Source organism: Salvelinus namaycush, chromosome 25 (genome assembly GCF_016432855.1).
Source record: "Salvelinus namaycush isolate Seneca chromosome 25, SaNama_1.0, whole genome shotgun sequence".
Lineage (NCBI taxonomy): Eukaryota > Metazoa > Chordata > Actinopteri > Salmoniformes > Salmonidae > Salvelinus > Salvelinus namaycush.
This window is the reverse complement of record NC_052331.1, coordinates 22,747,049-22,762,640: the sequence shown is the minus strand read 5'-3', so window position 1 is coordinate 22,762,640 and position 15,592 is coordinate 22,747,049. Positions and strand designations below refer to the sequence as shown.

General features: G+C 41.2%; 1 long non-coding RNA gene across 1 annotated transcript; it reads right to left on the bottom strand.

The window, feature by feature from the left end:
* Positions 1-9,273: 9,273 nt before the first annotated feature.
* LOC120020417 lies at positions 9,274-13,662 on the bottom strand. The gene is made up of 3 exons (XR_005472439.1): positions 13,324-13,662; positions 12,897-12,964; positions 9,274-10,085 (listed from the first exon to the last, which is right to left on the bottom strand). It is a non-coding gene; the product is annotated as an uncharacterized LOC120020417 (long non-coding RNA).
* Between the last annotated feature and the right edge of the window lie 1,930 nt (positions 13,663-15,592).

Genomic DNA, 15,592 nt, shown 5'->3' with positions numbered 1-15,592 from the left:
AGATGAATTACATAAGAATATTTACACAAATACAATAGAAACCAATGCAACAACGTGAATTCACGCCCACACATCGACCCACCCTTGTCTAATGGACATGCAGCATCACCAAAGGCTCCAGGTGTCAAGGTTGGTAATATTTTTCACCGGCATCTGTTTGTCTCTAAATATATCATATGGTATCACATTACTGTGACATAGCGGCTGTCTGTGAAATAGTTCAAGTGAAACTGGAGCTGGGGCTGAGGCCAGGTGTGATGGTCTTTAAAGGACAAATACTTACTACTGATTGAAATCACAGGGTGGTGAAGGGTTAAGTTGCCCCTAGACACTGATCCTAGATCTGTACCTAAGGAACACTTCACCCCGGAGCTCACCGAGCTAGAGACTCACTGGTCTGCAGAAATGACTCAAATCAGATAATAGTTAGAAATGTCCCTTTTGGAACCATACCCTGTGAAGATTCTAGAACAACCAGATGGCACATGATAAAAGCCAGTAGAGGCAATTAACTCTTCCTCTGAGTTGAGAAATAACCTCGGAACATTCAACTGAATGTTCAAGCTTATCAAGTTTTCATGGCCCTTGGCATTATATAGCATGGTCTAGCATTGGATCATCTCCTCTGTAAAACATCGCTGAAACATTTGTGTTGGTGCATTCAGACCTTAATGTCTGACGACCTATACCAGTTGCTACTCTTAAAGCCAACCGTTGGAGGTAGAAGGGAAGGGAATTTAGTTTTTTTATTCAGGAACGCACTAAAGATGTTAACATGACGTAAAATGAAATTAAGACTTACTTCATTCTTGTTAATGAGTCTGAATCTTAGCGAGGGACTCAGCATGCACAGTGAAATTACAATGTTTTGATAAGGAAAGTGATGTGGGAGGTCTGGGAACAGAGAGCCAGGAAATAGCTGAAAGACATTGGCTCCATTTCTGTTTGGAGTAGGGGGATATCATCTGATAAAATGACATGCTACCGCCCCTCCCGAGTGGCACATCAGTCTAAGGCACTGCATCGCAGTGCTAGAGCCGCCACTACACAGCCGGGTTCGATCCCGGGCTGTATCACAACCGGCCGTGATCATGAGTCCCATAGGGCGGTACATAATTGGCCCAGCGTTGTCCGGGTTAGGGGAGAGTTTGGCCGGGGGGGCTTTACTTGGCTCATCGTGCTCTAGCGACTCCTTGTGGTGGGCCGGGCGCCTACAGGCTGACTTCAGGTGAACGGTGTTTCCTCCCACACAATGGTGCGGCTAGCTTCCGGGTTAAGCGGGTGGGTGTTAAGAAGCATGGTTTGGCGGGTCATGTTTCGGAAGACGCATGACTCAACCTTTGCCTCCCGAGCCCGTTAGGGAGTTGCAGCGATAAGACAAGATTGAAATTGGGGAGAAAAAGGGGGTAAAATACAAAAATAAAATTGATAGTACCTTTTTAGATACTATGTTCTTAGGATTGTTTTGAAAAAGCCTTTCGTATGATGAGAATCCTATCGCATTAAACTTCTGTCACTAATCATGAGCTCATAAGCGCAGGGAGATGTATTAATTCATTCAGGTAACATAATAGCCAGAGCTGCAGCTAGCTTTGCTGTTTGAGTTTGACTGTTTAACTCTCCTGTAAGATCAACTACATACTTAAAAATGTCAGCCCACCTTTCAGATGTTTAAAGTAATGTCTTGGATTTAGGTAGTACTTTATAGCAACTAATTTGAACAGTGTGAATGAGTCGCAGATGGCATGATTCCCCCATGCATTCTCCTACTAGAAGTAACCCAGTTCTGACATTATTAAACTCCTTCAGTGGGTGACGAGAGCCGATAACAGGCCCACTAAGCAAAACCTCCATAACCCTGAAGAGTAACATGACAGAAAGGCATGTATTCCACAGAGAGGAACATTAACTGTCAATATGTAAATATGGTTTCAATGTACTTGGGGAAGAAGTAGAGTACACTACAAAAGGCTGCTGTGTTTTAATTTTGTTCAACAGTTTTCTACATTGATGAGTCCCAGTCAGTCACGGTTTGAATTTCATGAGGATATTCCCAAATTCCCTTTTTGTTATTCACAGCCTCAAAGGAATGTTCATATCAGTGGCAAATCTTGTTTCTATTCCTTTACGCTTTTTTTTTAACCTCAATTTACACATTTTCCTCTCAGAACTACTGTATTTAACTTAAGCCATGTGAAATTCATTTTATCGCTGTTATTGCTGTCACCCTTCCGCTAGCTGCTGTTCAGGTGGTTGGAATCAGCAGATAGGGTTGGCTGCTGTGTAAATACTGGGCATAATTTATGGAACACCTTTGTATGCTCGCCCTAGCACTTATATTTCATCATGTTATTTTCTCCCCAGAAACATAAATAGCAAATCTCTTGATGGCAATATATTTCTTGTTAGGACAACCATATGTGAAAAGCGGCAAGGATTGCACAGAAAAATACAAAGACGTACTGTCAGTCTTTGCAATTTGTCATGCAAATTATCCAGTAACAACACAGATGTACTCCCTTGTAAACCTCATAAATGTCATGAATTACAGTTGTGTGTCTCTAGTAGAGTTTCAATGATACAAACTGCACACTCAATATTGATATATGATAATTTCTTTAAGTTTCAAGCATTTTCTGAGAAGTTTAACAAGAAATCCAGGCACTGTAATTCCAAAAGGATGTAACCTTGACTGACACTCGATGGGGAAATCCTCCCTTACACATTTTTAGGTTAGACTGGTCCTCCTTAGATTAATTATCTTGTCATTATCATCAGAGTGTTCAAAGCTGTCATCAAGGCAAAGGGTGTCTACTTTGAAGAATCTCACACTTTTTTGGTTACTACATGATTCCATGTGTGTTATTTCATAGATTGATGTAAAAAATAGTGAAAATAAAGAAAAACCCTTGAATGAGCAGGTGTGTCCAAATTTTTGACTGGTACTGTACATTTGGTTGAGTTGTCAACCAAATGTCCCCCTGTCATAGGATTTAGGTTAAAAATTGAGTGAAAAAAATATGAAATTCCCTTATTATGTTGATGACTTGGCATATCCAATCAGTTTTCCACGTTGATTCAACGTCATCAAAGTTCATTTTTGGTTGAAATGATGTGGAAACAACGTTGATTCAACCAGTTTTTGCACAGTGGGAAGCAACCTAAAATAACGACCCTACAACGCCTGATTTCTTTGGTCGAAAGTTTCTTGCTTGAGCTTTAAGGATCTCACTTTGGTCCTGGTGGTCCCACCCTAAGTGAGTTAACAGACGCTGCTCTGAAACTATTCAGAAACGTAATGTTCCCCTTATTATTTTGTTTGGCATTTTGGATCAAATCAAATGAAAGTGGCTTTGTTCTCTGTGTTTTGATGGGATTAACAGTTACAGTGGGAAATGGAGTAGCCTGGGTTTTATTGTGATGCTTGGCTGTGAGCTTGCAGCTCACTGGTGTCTTTATATCCTCGTTAATGCCAAAACGTTATATGAGGAGGACAAAACATCATTCGACTAATGGCTATACATGAAGGGTCAAACAAATTATTCAACATTATCAAACAAATTGAAAATGTGTCAATTTAACAATGAAAGCTTATTACCATTAGCCTACACAAAGCATGACTATAATGTAACCCCTCTTCGAAATTCAGGTTAATCTGAACAGAACTACACCCTTTTACTTCGCCAAACAAAAGTTCCAGATCACATATCATGATGTCTCCTATCGATCATAGTTGACAACAATTGCACTACATTATGTTTGATCGGATAGTTATCTATAAGAGATATAGAATATGGTTCATAATGACTATTAAATTGAGGAAATGGAGAGGGGAGAGACTCCTCTTTGGAACCCCTGAGTAATGACAGAGGGAGATATAGTCTCAGGACTCCTGATTGACACAGCCTCTCCAGGGCAATGCTGCACATTCCAAAGGTTCTGAAGTCAACTGCCCCCAAGGCAGACAGTGCATGACCTTAGGAAAAATGCACATGCGGTATAAATGCCTATTGAACACCCTCATTTGAAACACCTACATTGGCTCTGCCATTAAATGGTTGGTTTGAATTTATGTCATGTTAGTCTGTCCGTGGATGTTAAAGTAGGTGGACACGTTGTTAGATTAGTTTCACAGTTTATGTATGATTGCTTTGTCAATGATTGATTCAAACCTAAAAATAGGCCTGCACTGTTCCTTTCATTTGGCAGTCTTTCAGGGACATTTGGATGTAAATAATGGGCCTCTTGAATTTGTCCAGTACAGTAGCCAGGTCTGAAGTCTGCCTCCATCCCTGGTACAACCTTGACGACATCCTGCAGAAACTAAGAGTAATTTGTTTAACTGTGGAGTAGAAATAAAGATATGTGTCATTGCTACATTTTTTCATATTCAGGTACGCCTGTTACAGATTCTCTGCAATGATGATAATTATGGGATTATAATAAGCCATATGAATGAGCTGATTATAATACACTCCAGCTAAATTAATTATTACCACGACTTTGGGCACAGTATGCAGGCATTAGGCATTAGACTATCCAGTTGTTTTCCATTTAACAAAATGCTTATGCTTACAAAAGCGTATTTTAATTGGTATTACAGGATGGAATAGTATGTCCTTATTGTTTGGTTAGCCTAAACTGACATCCCCATCACAATGTAGATAATGCAACATGATGTATAGTGTTCAGTTTCTAGTACTCCATACACTTTTCTGTGGGGGGGAAATATGACTAAGGAACGCTTGTGTATTTATTATTAACCCTTTGTTGACTGCTTATCACACAGCTGCACTTTTGCTCAGTGATGTCACTGCATAGCAGCACCAAAGAGGGTACAGTTCCAGTATGTAAAAACTGTGTGCTAGCAACATTCTACCTGCAGGGTGACTCTGTGTGGTCTGTACTCTGCAGCCGAATACACTTTATGTGTTGACTCAAATCTTATAACGCCCACCCAGGTAGATGGACATTTCATTGTTTAGTCCTAATGATACATTTTCAATCACAGGATGATAGGTCCTATTTGATTACTGGTTTGATAGACTACTTTAATATATTCTATATTCTACTGAATCCTTATTAAGGCAAAGGTATGTAGGCTTCTGACTTCCCCACCAGCTGTCTAACTGCCCTATTGTTAGGAGGACATAGAAACATAAACAGTGTGGTTTAAACACCACGTTTTACCCTTCGATCCTGAGATGCTCCTGAAAGTAGACCGGCGGTTGAAAGTTTGCATTTTGTTTACACCTAAATCAGTCTGCTTTGTTCCATATCAGTGGAAAGAATGTCTAAACTCTTCTTGAGGAAGGTATTTGTGTTGAACTAGAGAGCTGGCTCTGACACTGATTAAGTCAATGTGGAATGATGTAGTAGATGGGAGTGAAATGTGCTGCATTTTACATCAGGCCTTTTAAAATACTACAACCATATGAAACAAGGGAAATACATATTATCTGAAAGTGTGTGGGTGAGGCAGGGTACTTTTAGGGGGCCTGAGTGAAAAAAATGTGGGGGACCCCCCTCCCACCTTGCAGGCAAAACCTTTTAGTGGCCTCCCATTTGATGGCCGAGGGGAAAAAATAAGTTTTAGAGTTTGTTTCCTGCAATTCTACACATTTTGCCATGGGGCGGAGAAAATATTTCAGTTTTACAGCTAAATTCCTGCTATTCTACACATTTTGCCATGGCTTATGCCATGTTAATATGATACCTTGGTGAGAGTGCCAAAGAAATTAAATGGGGGTCTGTCATGTCAAATAGTGTCCCCCTGCCAAAAAGTGTCCCGTCACTATGGGATTCGAGAAGCTATTATCGCACTTCGCTATATCAACGGTGTGATGAGCTAATGCGTTGAGATCATTACAGCCAAAAGGACAATATTTTCAGCCGAGGTATGTAAACAAAGCTCATTTCCGCGACAATTTTGCTGATTAAGATGAAAACATTACTTTGAACTACTTTTGGGTACCTAAACATTTAAACAACATTAAAAACTGTACTTAGTTTTCGAAATAGCAAAGAAAATTGTGCATTAACTTACCTTGCAGATCGCAAAGTGAGCCCCCATTAACACTTAATTCATGTGCAAATCAGTTCAATTCATACACTGGCTTCTCTGGCTGGCAGATTTTGATTTTGAGCTTCCCTTCCCTTGTCTTACTAAAGTATGCTATTAGTCCTATTATGATTATTTTTCCCTACCTCCCCTATTCCACCACATGGCATAGGCATAGCTCAGTAATACAGCAGTACACTTGTAGTTGAATATAATGCAGGACACAACAGACAGTTGAATAATGTTGAACTCACGAATACGAACAGGGATTTACAACAATTAATTAACCTCTTATGGCTGAGATTGGCTAAGATCCCGTTAACCTTTCTAGCCCAGGGGTTCCGCTAGCGGAACACCCACAACATTCCGCTGAAAAGGCAGCGCGCGAAATTCATTTTTTTTTTGTTGAAAAATGTAACTTTCACACATTAACAAGTCCAATACAGCAAATGAAAGATAAACATCTTGTTAATCTACCCATCGTGTCCGATTTTTTTAATGTTTTACAGCGAAAACACAACATATATTTATGTTAGATCACCACCAAATCGAAAAAACACATTTTTCCCAGCCAAAGATAGAGTCACAAAAGCAGAAATAGAGATAAAATTAATCACTAACCTTTGATAATCTTCATCAGATGACACTCATAGGACATCATGTTACACAATACATTTATGTTTTGTTCGATAATGTGCATATTTATATCCACAAATCTCGGTTTACATTGGCGCCATGTTCAGAAATGCCTCCAAAATATCCAGAGTAATTACAGAGAGCCACGTCAAATAACAGAAATACTCATCATAAACTTTGATGAAAGATACATGTTTTACATATAATTAAAGATACACTTGTTCTTAATGCAACCGCTGTGCAAAAAAAAAGGAAAAAAAAGCATACCATGCAATAATCTGAGACGGTGCCCAGAAATACACAACATTTCTCCGCCATGTTGGAGTCAACAGAAATACGAAATTACACGAAATACGAAATGCAGTGCCAGGAATCCTAGTTCCACAATAATTCGTTGTTTTGTTCGATAATGTCCATTACTAGTGTCAAATTAGCTACTTTTGCTAGCACGTTTAGTTCACATGTCCAAACGAAAACTTCAAAAAGTTATATTCCAGGTCGAATAAACTGGTCAAATTAAGTAGAGAATCAATCTTCAGGATGTTGTTATCATATATATCCAATAATGTTCCAACCGGAGCATTCGTTTTTGTCTACAGAGTAATGGAACACATGGCCATATCATGACTAGTGCGCGTGACCAGGAACTAGCATTCTGCCAGACCACTGACTCAAATAGCTGCCATCAGGCCCCACATCACACTAGAGGCTTCATTCCACGTTCTACTGACTGTTGACATCTAGTGGAAGGCGTAGGAAGTGCGAACGGATCCATATCTTACTGGGATGTGAATAGACGATGAGTTTAACATCAACCAACCACCCCAGAATTTCCACATCCTGTTTGGAAGTTTGCCTGCCATATGAGTTCTGTTATACTCACAGACATAATTCAAACCGTTTTAGAAACTTCAGAGTGTTTTCTATCCAATAGTAATAATAATATGCATATATTAGCATCTGGGACAGAGTAGGAGGCAGTTCACTATGGGCACGCGATTCATCCAAAGTGAAAATGCTGCCCCCTATCCCTAAAACGTTAACGGGATCGATTTGACAACAGCCAGTGAAAGTGGCAACAACAACAGAAATCTCATAATTAAAATTCCTCAAACATACAAGTATTTCACACCATTTTAAAGATAAACTTGTTGTTAATCCCACCACAGTTTCCGATTTCAAAAAGGCTTTACAACGAAAGCACACCAAACGATTATGTTAGGTCAGTACCTAGTCACAGAAAAACACAGCCATTTTTCCAGCCAAAGAGAGGAGTCACAAAAAGCAGAAATAGAGATAAAATTAATCAATAACCTTTGATGATCTTCATCAGATGACACTCATAGGACTTCATGTTACACAATACATGTATGTTTTGTTTGATAAAGTGTATATTTATATCCAAAAATCTCAGTTTACATTGGCGCGTTACATTCAGTAATGTTTTGCTTCCAAAACATCCGGTGATTTTGGAGAGAGCCACATCAATTTACAGAAATAGTCATCATAAACTTTAATATAAGATACAAGTGTTATGCACAGAATTAGAGATATACTTCTCCTTAATGCAACCGCTGTGTCAGATTTCAAATAAACTTTACGGAAAAAGCAAACCATGCAATAATCTGAGTACAGCGCTCAGACAACAAAACCATGTTGGAGTCAACAGAAGTCAGAAATAGCGTTATAAATATTCACTTACCTTTGATGATCTTCATCAGAATGCACTCCCAGGAATCCCAGTTCCACAATAAATGTTTGATTTGTTCGATAAAGTACATCTGTAACGATCGTCGTATAGAGGAGAAGGAGAAGACCAAGGTGCAGCGTGGTAAGTATTCATAATTCCTTTTAATGAATACGAATACTAGAACAAAACAACAAAAACGATAAACGAACAGTTCTGCAAGGTGACATACACTAAATATAAAACAACCACCCACAAACTCAGGTGGGAACAGGCTACCTAAGTATGATTATTATCAATTAGAGACAACGATAGACAGCTGCCTCTGAGAACCATACCAGGCCAAACACACAGAAATACAAAACTAGGACAACATAGAACACCAGACATAGAATGCCCACCCAAACTCACGTGACATCATCCAAATACCTCCTTTTTGTTCACGCGTTTAACCCAGTAATCCAAATTCATGAGGTGCGAGCAGACGAAAAGTCCAAAAGTTCCGTTACAGTCCGTAGAAACATGTCAAACGATGTATAGAATTAATCTTTAGGATGTTTTTATCATAAATCTTCAATAATGTTTCAACCGGAGAATTCCTTTGTCTTCAGAAATGCAATGGAACGCAAGCTAGATTTTTTCTCAGGTTTTTGCCTGCCATATGAGTTCTGTTATACTCACAGACATCATTCAAACCGTTTTAGAAACTTCAGAGTGTTTTCTATCCAAATATACTAAATAATATGCATATCTTATTTTCTGGGACTGAGTAGCAGGCAGTTTACTCTGGGCACCTTATTCATCCAAGCTACTCAATACTGCCCCCAGCCATAAGAAGTTTTAAATGAACAACCTGTGTAAAATACCAACCTGGCAATTTTTTGTGTAAGAGGTGTGTCATGAACTTGTTGATTTTATTGTATATACCCACATGGCAGTTACAGACTGAAATACATGAGTATAGGCAAACATCAACACAAACAATAAAATACAATTTAGTTGAGAAAACAGAAGTATGAATGACAAGTAAAGTACATAATATGAGATGGGGACAGTCTTGGGAGAAGTAGGGTCTGATTTAAAAAAATCTCAGTTCTAGCGTGTGGGATAGAAAAGAGGTGGGTGCTACAGGTGGTTCTGCCAGTCACTTTCCCTCGACAGGCAGCCAGTCTCAGAAGGTGGACTTGAAGACGGAGTCTGTAAAGTCCAGGCACAGCTGTTCTCTTTGCTCTTGGAGTGTTTGCAGTGCTAGCGTATGTGGTGCATCAGTGTATCTCACTGTGCCCAGGATGATATGTCAAGGTCAGGTCCATAGCAGATTAGATCAAACCACATGACATTAACAGTAGCTGTAGATAATGTAATGAAAAGTGGAATCTTGGAGGGTGGTTGATCATGGAGGACATCAAGTAGATCCAGGTCCGGGAAAGGGATACGGTAGGCTTCTCAGAGCATGACAGAACCCCTAGAGGACATCAGGTAGACCCAGGTCTGGGGAAGGGATACCGTAGGCTTCTCAGAGCATGACAGAACCCCTAGAGGACATCAGGTAGACCCAGGTCTGGGGAAGGGATACCGTAGGCTTCTCAGAGCATGACAGAACCCCTAGAGGACATCAGGTAGATCCAGGTCTGGGGAAGGGATACGGTAGGCTTCTCAGAGCATGACAGAGCACCTAGAGGACATCAGGTGGGTCCAGGTCTGGGGAAGGGGAAGGGATACAGTAGTTGTCTCAGAGCATGACAGAACCCCTAGATCCTGAAGAACAGGAGCAGAGTTAACGGGAAAGGGACAGAGACAGAGGCATAGAAGGATGCAGAAAGAAAACACACAGGTTACAGGTAGATCCAGGCCAGGTTAAATTGTCCCCATATTGCTTACACCTATCCAATCCGCTCAGGTCTACACAAGTGTATAGGGTGTAAGGGCTAGGGGTTGATTTGGGATTCAGGGATAAGCTCTTTCTCAATGTGTCTTTCTTCAATTCCTCACGTCCTCTTGCTTTGCCTCCTTTTTAAAACGAATTGGACGAGAATATCTGAGGTTCCTCGCATGTAAGGGCTAAAGGACTGTATTATTCTTATGTTGCTGGTTTGGTTTGGGCATGTTCACCTCCGGGCGCCAGTTAGAACGCAATGGTGGCAATGCACAGTGAACGGTTGACTTGTAGATTACTTGGAGGAATAACAGTATTTAACAGGCAAAGTATGTACAGGGTTAAGGGTTTATCACTAGGAAGGCTACTGCGTGTACCACTGATCCATAACTGTGGGTGTGGAAGAGTGAATGTGTGGTTTCTCTAGGAGAGAGCAGAATACAAAGTGCCATTAATATCAGGATAACATACATAGAAATACAGTGACATTATATGACACCACTTACAATATAAACTATAAAGGCATCACTATAACAATGTTATGGCATATAAAGGGATTAAACTAAAGCACCACTAGGTGGCAGTAGTAACACATTAATGACAAGGCCATTAAAAATTACTGGATGGATGGAATATGACTAATTCCTATAAGGACCCCGGAAAGGGTGGGAGCTAATACAATTTCCAACGTAACATGCTAGTTATGGCTGTTGCAGTCAAATTCCGTTAGTGTTGAACTCAAGTACACTGCTCAAAAAAATAAAGGGAACACTTAAACAACACAATGTAACTCCAAGTCAATCACACTTCTGTGAAATCAAACTGTCCACTTAGGAAGCAACACTGATTGACAATAAATTTCACATGCTGTTGTGCAAATGGAATAGACAAAAGGTGGAAATTATGGGCAATTAGCAAGACACCCCCAAAAAAGGAGTGATTCTGCAGGTGGTGACCACAGACCACTTCTCAGTTCCTATGCTTCCTGGCTGATGTTTTGGTCACTTTTGAATGCTGGCGGTGCTCTCACTCTAGTGGTAGCATGAGACGGAGTCTACAACCCACACAAGTGGCTCAGGTAGTGCAGCTCATCCAGGATGGCACATCAATGCGAGCTGTGGCAAGAAGGTTTGCTGTGTCTGTCAGCGTAGTGTCCAGAGCATGGAGGCGCTACCAGGAGACAGGCCAGTACATCAGGAGACGTGGAGGAGGCCGTAGGAGGGCAACAACCCAGCAGCAGGACCGCTACCTCCGCCTTTGTGCAAGGAGGTGCACTGCCAGAGCCCTGCAAAATGACCTCCAGCAGGCCACAAATGTGCATGTGTCTGCTCAAACGGTCAGAAACAGACTCCATGAGGGTGGTATGAGGGTCCGACGTCCACAGGTGGGGGTTGTGCTTACAGCCCAACACCGTGCAGGACGTTTGGCATTTGCCAGAGAACACCAAGATTGGCAAATTCGCCACTGGCGCCCTGTGCTCTTCACAGATGAAAGCAGGTTCACACTGAGCACATGAGCACATGTGACAGACGTGACAGAGTCTGGAGACGCCGTGGAGAACGTTCTGCTGCCTGCAACATCCTCCAGCATGACCGGTTTGGCGATGGGTCAGTCATGGTGTGGGGTGGCATTTCTTTGTGGGGCCGCACAGCCCTCCATGTGCTCGCCAGAGGTAGCCTGACTGCCAATAGGTACCGAGATGAGATCCTCAGACCCCTTGTGAGACCATATGCTGACACATGCACATTTGTGGCCTGCTGGAGGTCATTTTGCAGGGCTCTGGCAGTGCACCTCCTTGCACAAAGGCGGAGGTAGCGGTCCTGCTGCTGGGTTGTTGCCCTCCTACGGCCTCCTCCACGTCTCCTGATGTACTGGCCTGTCTCCTGGTAGCGCCTCCATGCTCTGGACACTACGCTGACAGACACAGCAAACCTTTTTGCCACAGCTCGCATTGATGTGCCATCCTGGATGAACTGCACTACCTGAGCCACTTGTGTGGGTTGTAGACTCCGTCTCATGCTACCACTAGAGTGAGAGCACCGCCAGCATTCAAAAGTGACCAAAACATCAGCCAGGAAGCATAGGAACTGAGAAGTGGTCTGTGGTCACCACCTGCAGAATCACTCCTTTTTTGGGGGTGTCTTGCTAATTGCCTATAATTTCCACCTTTTGTCTATTCCATTTGCACAACAGCATGTGAAATTTATTGTCAATCAGTGTTGCTTCCTAAGTGGACAGTTTGATTTCACAGAAGTGTGATTGACTTGGAGTTACATTGTGTTGTTTAAGTGTTCCCTTTATTTTTTTGAGCAGTGTATATTCTCTTTTACATATAGTTTTAATAAAAAATAGTAAAAAAAAAAAAGGACATCTTAGGCTTGACCAACTAATAATTACTAACTCTCTTAACAGGCCAAATACACTGAAAAGGCACACTAAGGTGCTATAATTCTCAAAATGGAATGCATGCACGAATATAATACCCAGAGTGTAAGAGCACCCTTATAACCGAAATGATCGCAACCCGTCATCCATTAATAAATTACCACCGACGAGCCCCACGTCACACCTAGTGTGAGAACAGCTCGAGAGAGGAAACCTTTCGTACAAACCATCCGTGCGACTTATTTACTGACCTGTGTCTGTGCCGGTTTTGCTATCTTTTTACCATGTCGGAGGGTATATCTGTGGTCAGTGGATGGTTCTGAAAAGATATGTGTTGTTTGCATCACCAAGCAGTGTCCAGGAAATAATGAAATAAATCTGTTAGATGCTACCACCCCCCCCCTTCAAATCAAACCAAACATAGATGTCAATGTTTGCGCGCACATGCTACATTCTGCTTCCTGTCTGCGGCAACATGTAATAAACTTGCATGATGGTAATTAACTCGCATGACGGGTTAGTGTTATACTGCTAGACCGACATACACAATCTCGGTCTTGAAGGCGGGCTAAGTTCAAGATATAGCACAAATGAATTGTGTGTTTAGTTAACAACTGAATCTGATTTGTTCAGTGCTGTTCCGACACAGTTTATAGATAGAAAAGAAAGAAAGGATACCTGTTTGAGAAGTGTTCGTTTCTTGAGGAGGGGTACGACTGGCAGTCGAAGTTGGAGAGAAAGCAGCCAGTGGTCAGACATAGGAGGGAGGAGGGGTTGGGGTCTGGTCGAGTGGGCAGGTTGTTGGGCAATCGGACGTCACTAGACACAATATTTCATCTGAAGGAAGAGGAGAGAACCACTAACAGGATGAGGACAGGAAGAGGCAGAATCAGGAGACAGGTGGGAGAATTATTCAAACAGAAGGGAGAGATGATAGGTTTTACATCGTCCAGATATGTTTCATTCGTGCAGATTAAGAAGACACAGGGAGAGAAAGCCATTTGGACAATTGAGATGTTACCCTTGTTTGTTTGTCACTCGTCATTTACTGACAGATAAATCTTGAGGGACAATCAAGGCGGAAAGACATGGTTGTGGACGGAATTGCAGAATCTCCACATGAGACCTGGATGGAGTCTGAGGACAAAGTGAGAGAAATTATCTCTGAGAAATTGAAGATGGACCACAGGAAGATTGAGGTGGAGCACGCCCACAGGACTGGAAAACCCACCATCGGCCCAGGTGATAGGCCCAGACCGATAGTGGTCAAGTTCCTGAGGTTCAAGGACAAGGTAGCTGTTCTGGAACGAGCCAAGAACTTGAGAGGAACATATATCTTCCTCAACAAGGACTATCCTGAAGCTGTGCACCAGTCATGAAAGCTGGCAGAGCGCATGGGGACATTGCTTACATCAGCTATGACAGGCTCATTGTCCACCCTGCCTCCCAGAAGCCTGGAAGGGATGAGAGAGCCAAGCCTATGGTTTTGTAGCCTCAACCTCACACCACACACACACCAATTGATTAATGGACTGCTGAATGTATATTTTTTTTCTCTTGCTTTGTTTGCTCTTTTCAGTATTATGTCTATTTCTGATAATCTACCCAGGAAAGGCCTGAAAATAGTCCATATTAATATTTGTAACCTTAGAAATAAGGTTCATGAAATCAGTAACTTGCTAACACCAGATAACATTCATATATTAGCCATTTCTGAGACTCACATAGATAATTAATTTGATGATACATCAGTAGCAATACAAGGATATAACATCTATAGAAGAGACAGAAATGCTCATGGGGGAGGTGTATCTGTATATTTTTAGAGCCATAACCCTGTAATGCTTAGAAAAAATCTTATGTCAAGTGTTATTGAAGTGTCGTGGTTGCAGGTTCACTTGGCACTTCTAAAGACTTTTCTTATGGGGTGGTGCTATAGGCCACCAAGTGCTAACAGTCAGTATCTAAATAATATGTGTGAAATGCTTGATAGTGTATGTGATGTAAACAGAGAGGTCTACTTTCTTGGGGACCTGAATATTGACTGGTTTCATCAAGCTGTCCACTCAAGAGGAAGTTTCTTACTGTAACCTGTGCCTGTAATCTGGTTCAAGTTATTAATCAACCTACCAGGGTGTTTACAAACACTACAGGAACAAGATCATCCACATGTATCGATCACATTTTTACTAATGCTGTAGAACTTTGTTCTAAAGTTGTATCCGTACCCATTGAATGCAGTGATCACAATATATAGTGGGTATATCCAGGAAATTATGGGCAGAAAGACAAATTCAACTCCATCATCGAATCAGATGGCTTATTCATCACAAAACCATTTGATGTTGCTAATTATTTAAATTATTATTTCATTGGCAAAGTGGGCAAACTTTGGCAGAAAATGCTAACAACGAACAGTCAGCAATTGTATTCATGCATAAAAAAACAAATAATGAAAGAAAAGCATTGGAAGTTTGAATATTGTAAAGTTAGTGTGGGAGAGGTGGAAAAATTGTTATCGATCAGTAATGACAAACCTCCTGGCATTGACAACTTAGATGGAAAGCTACTGAGGATGGTAGCTGACTCTATAGCCACTCCTATGTGTCATATTTTTTATTTGAGCCTAGAGGAAAGTTTTTGTCCTCAGGCATGGAGGGAAGCCAAAGTAATTCCGCTACCCAAGAGTGGTAAAGCGGCCTTTACTGGTTCTAACAGCAGACCTATAAGCTTGCTGCCAGCTCTCAGCAAACTGTTGGAAAAAATTGTGTTTGACCAAATACAATGCTATTTCTCTGTAAACAAATTAACAACAGACTTTCAGCATGCTTATAGAGAAAGGAACTCAACAACATTAACATAAATGACTGATGATTGGCTAAAATAAATTGATAATAAGAAGATTGTGGGAACTATACTGTTAGATTTCAGTGCAGCCTTTGATATT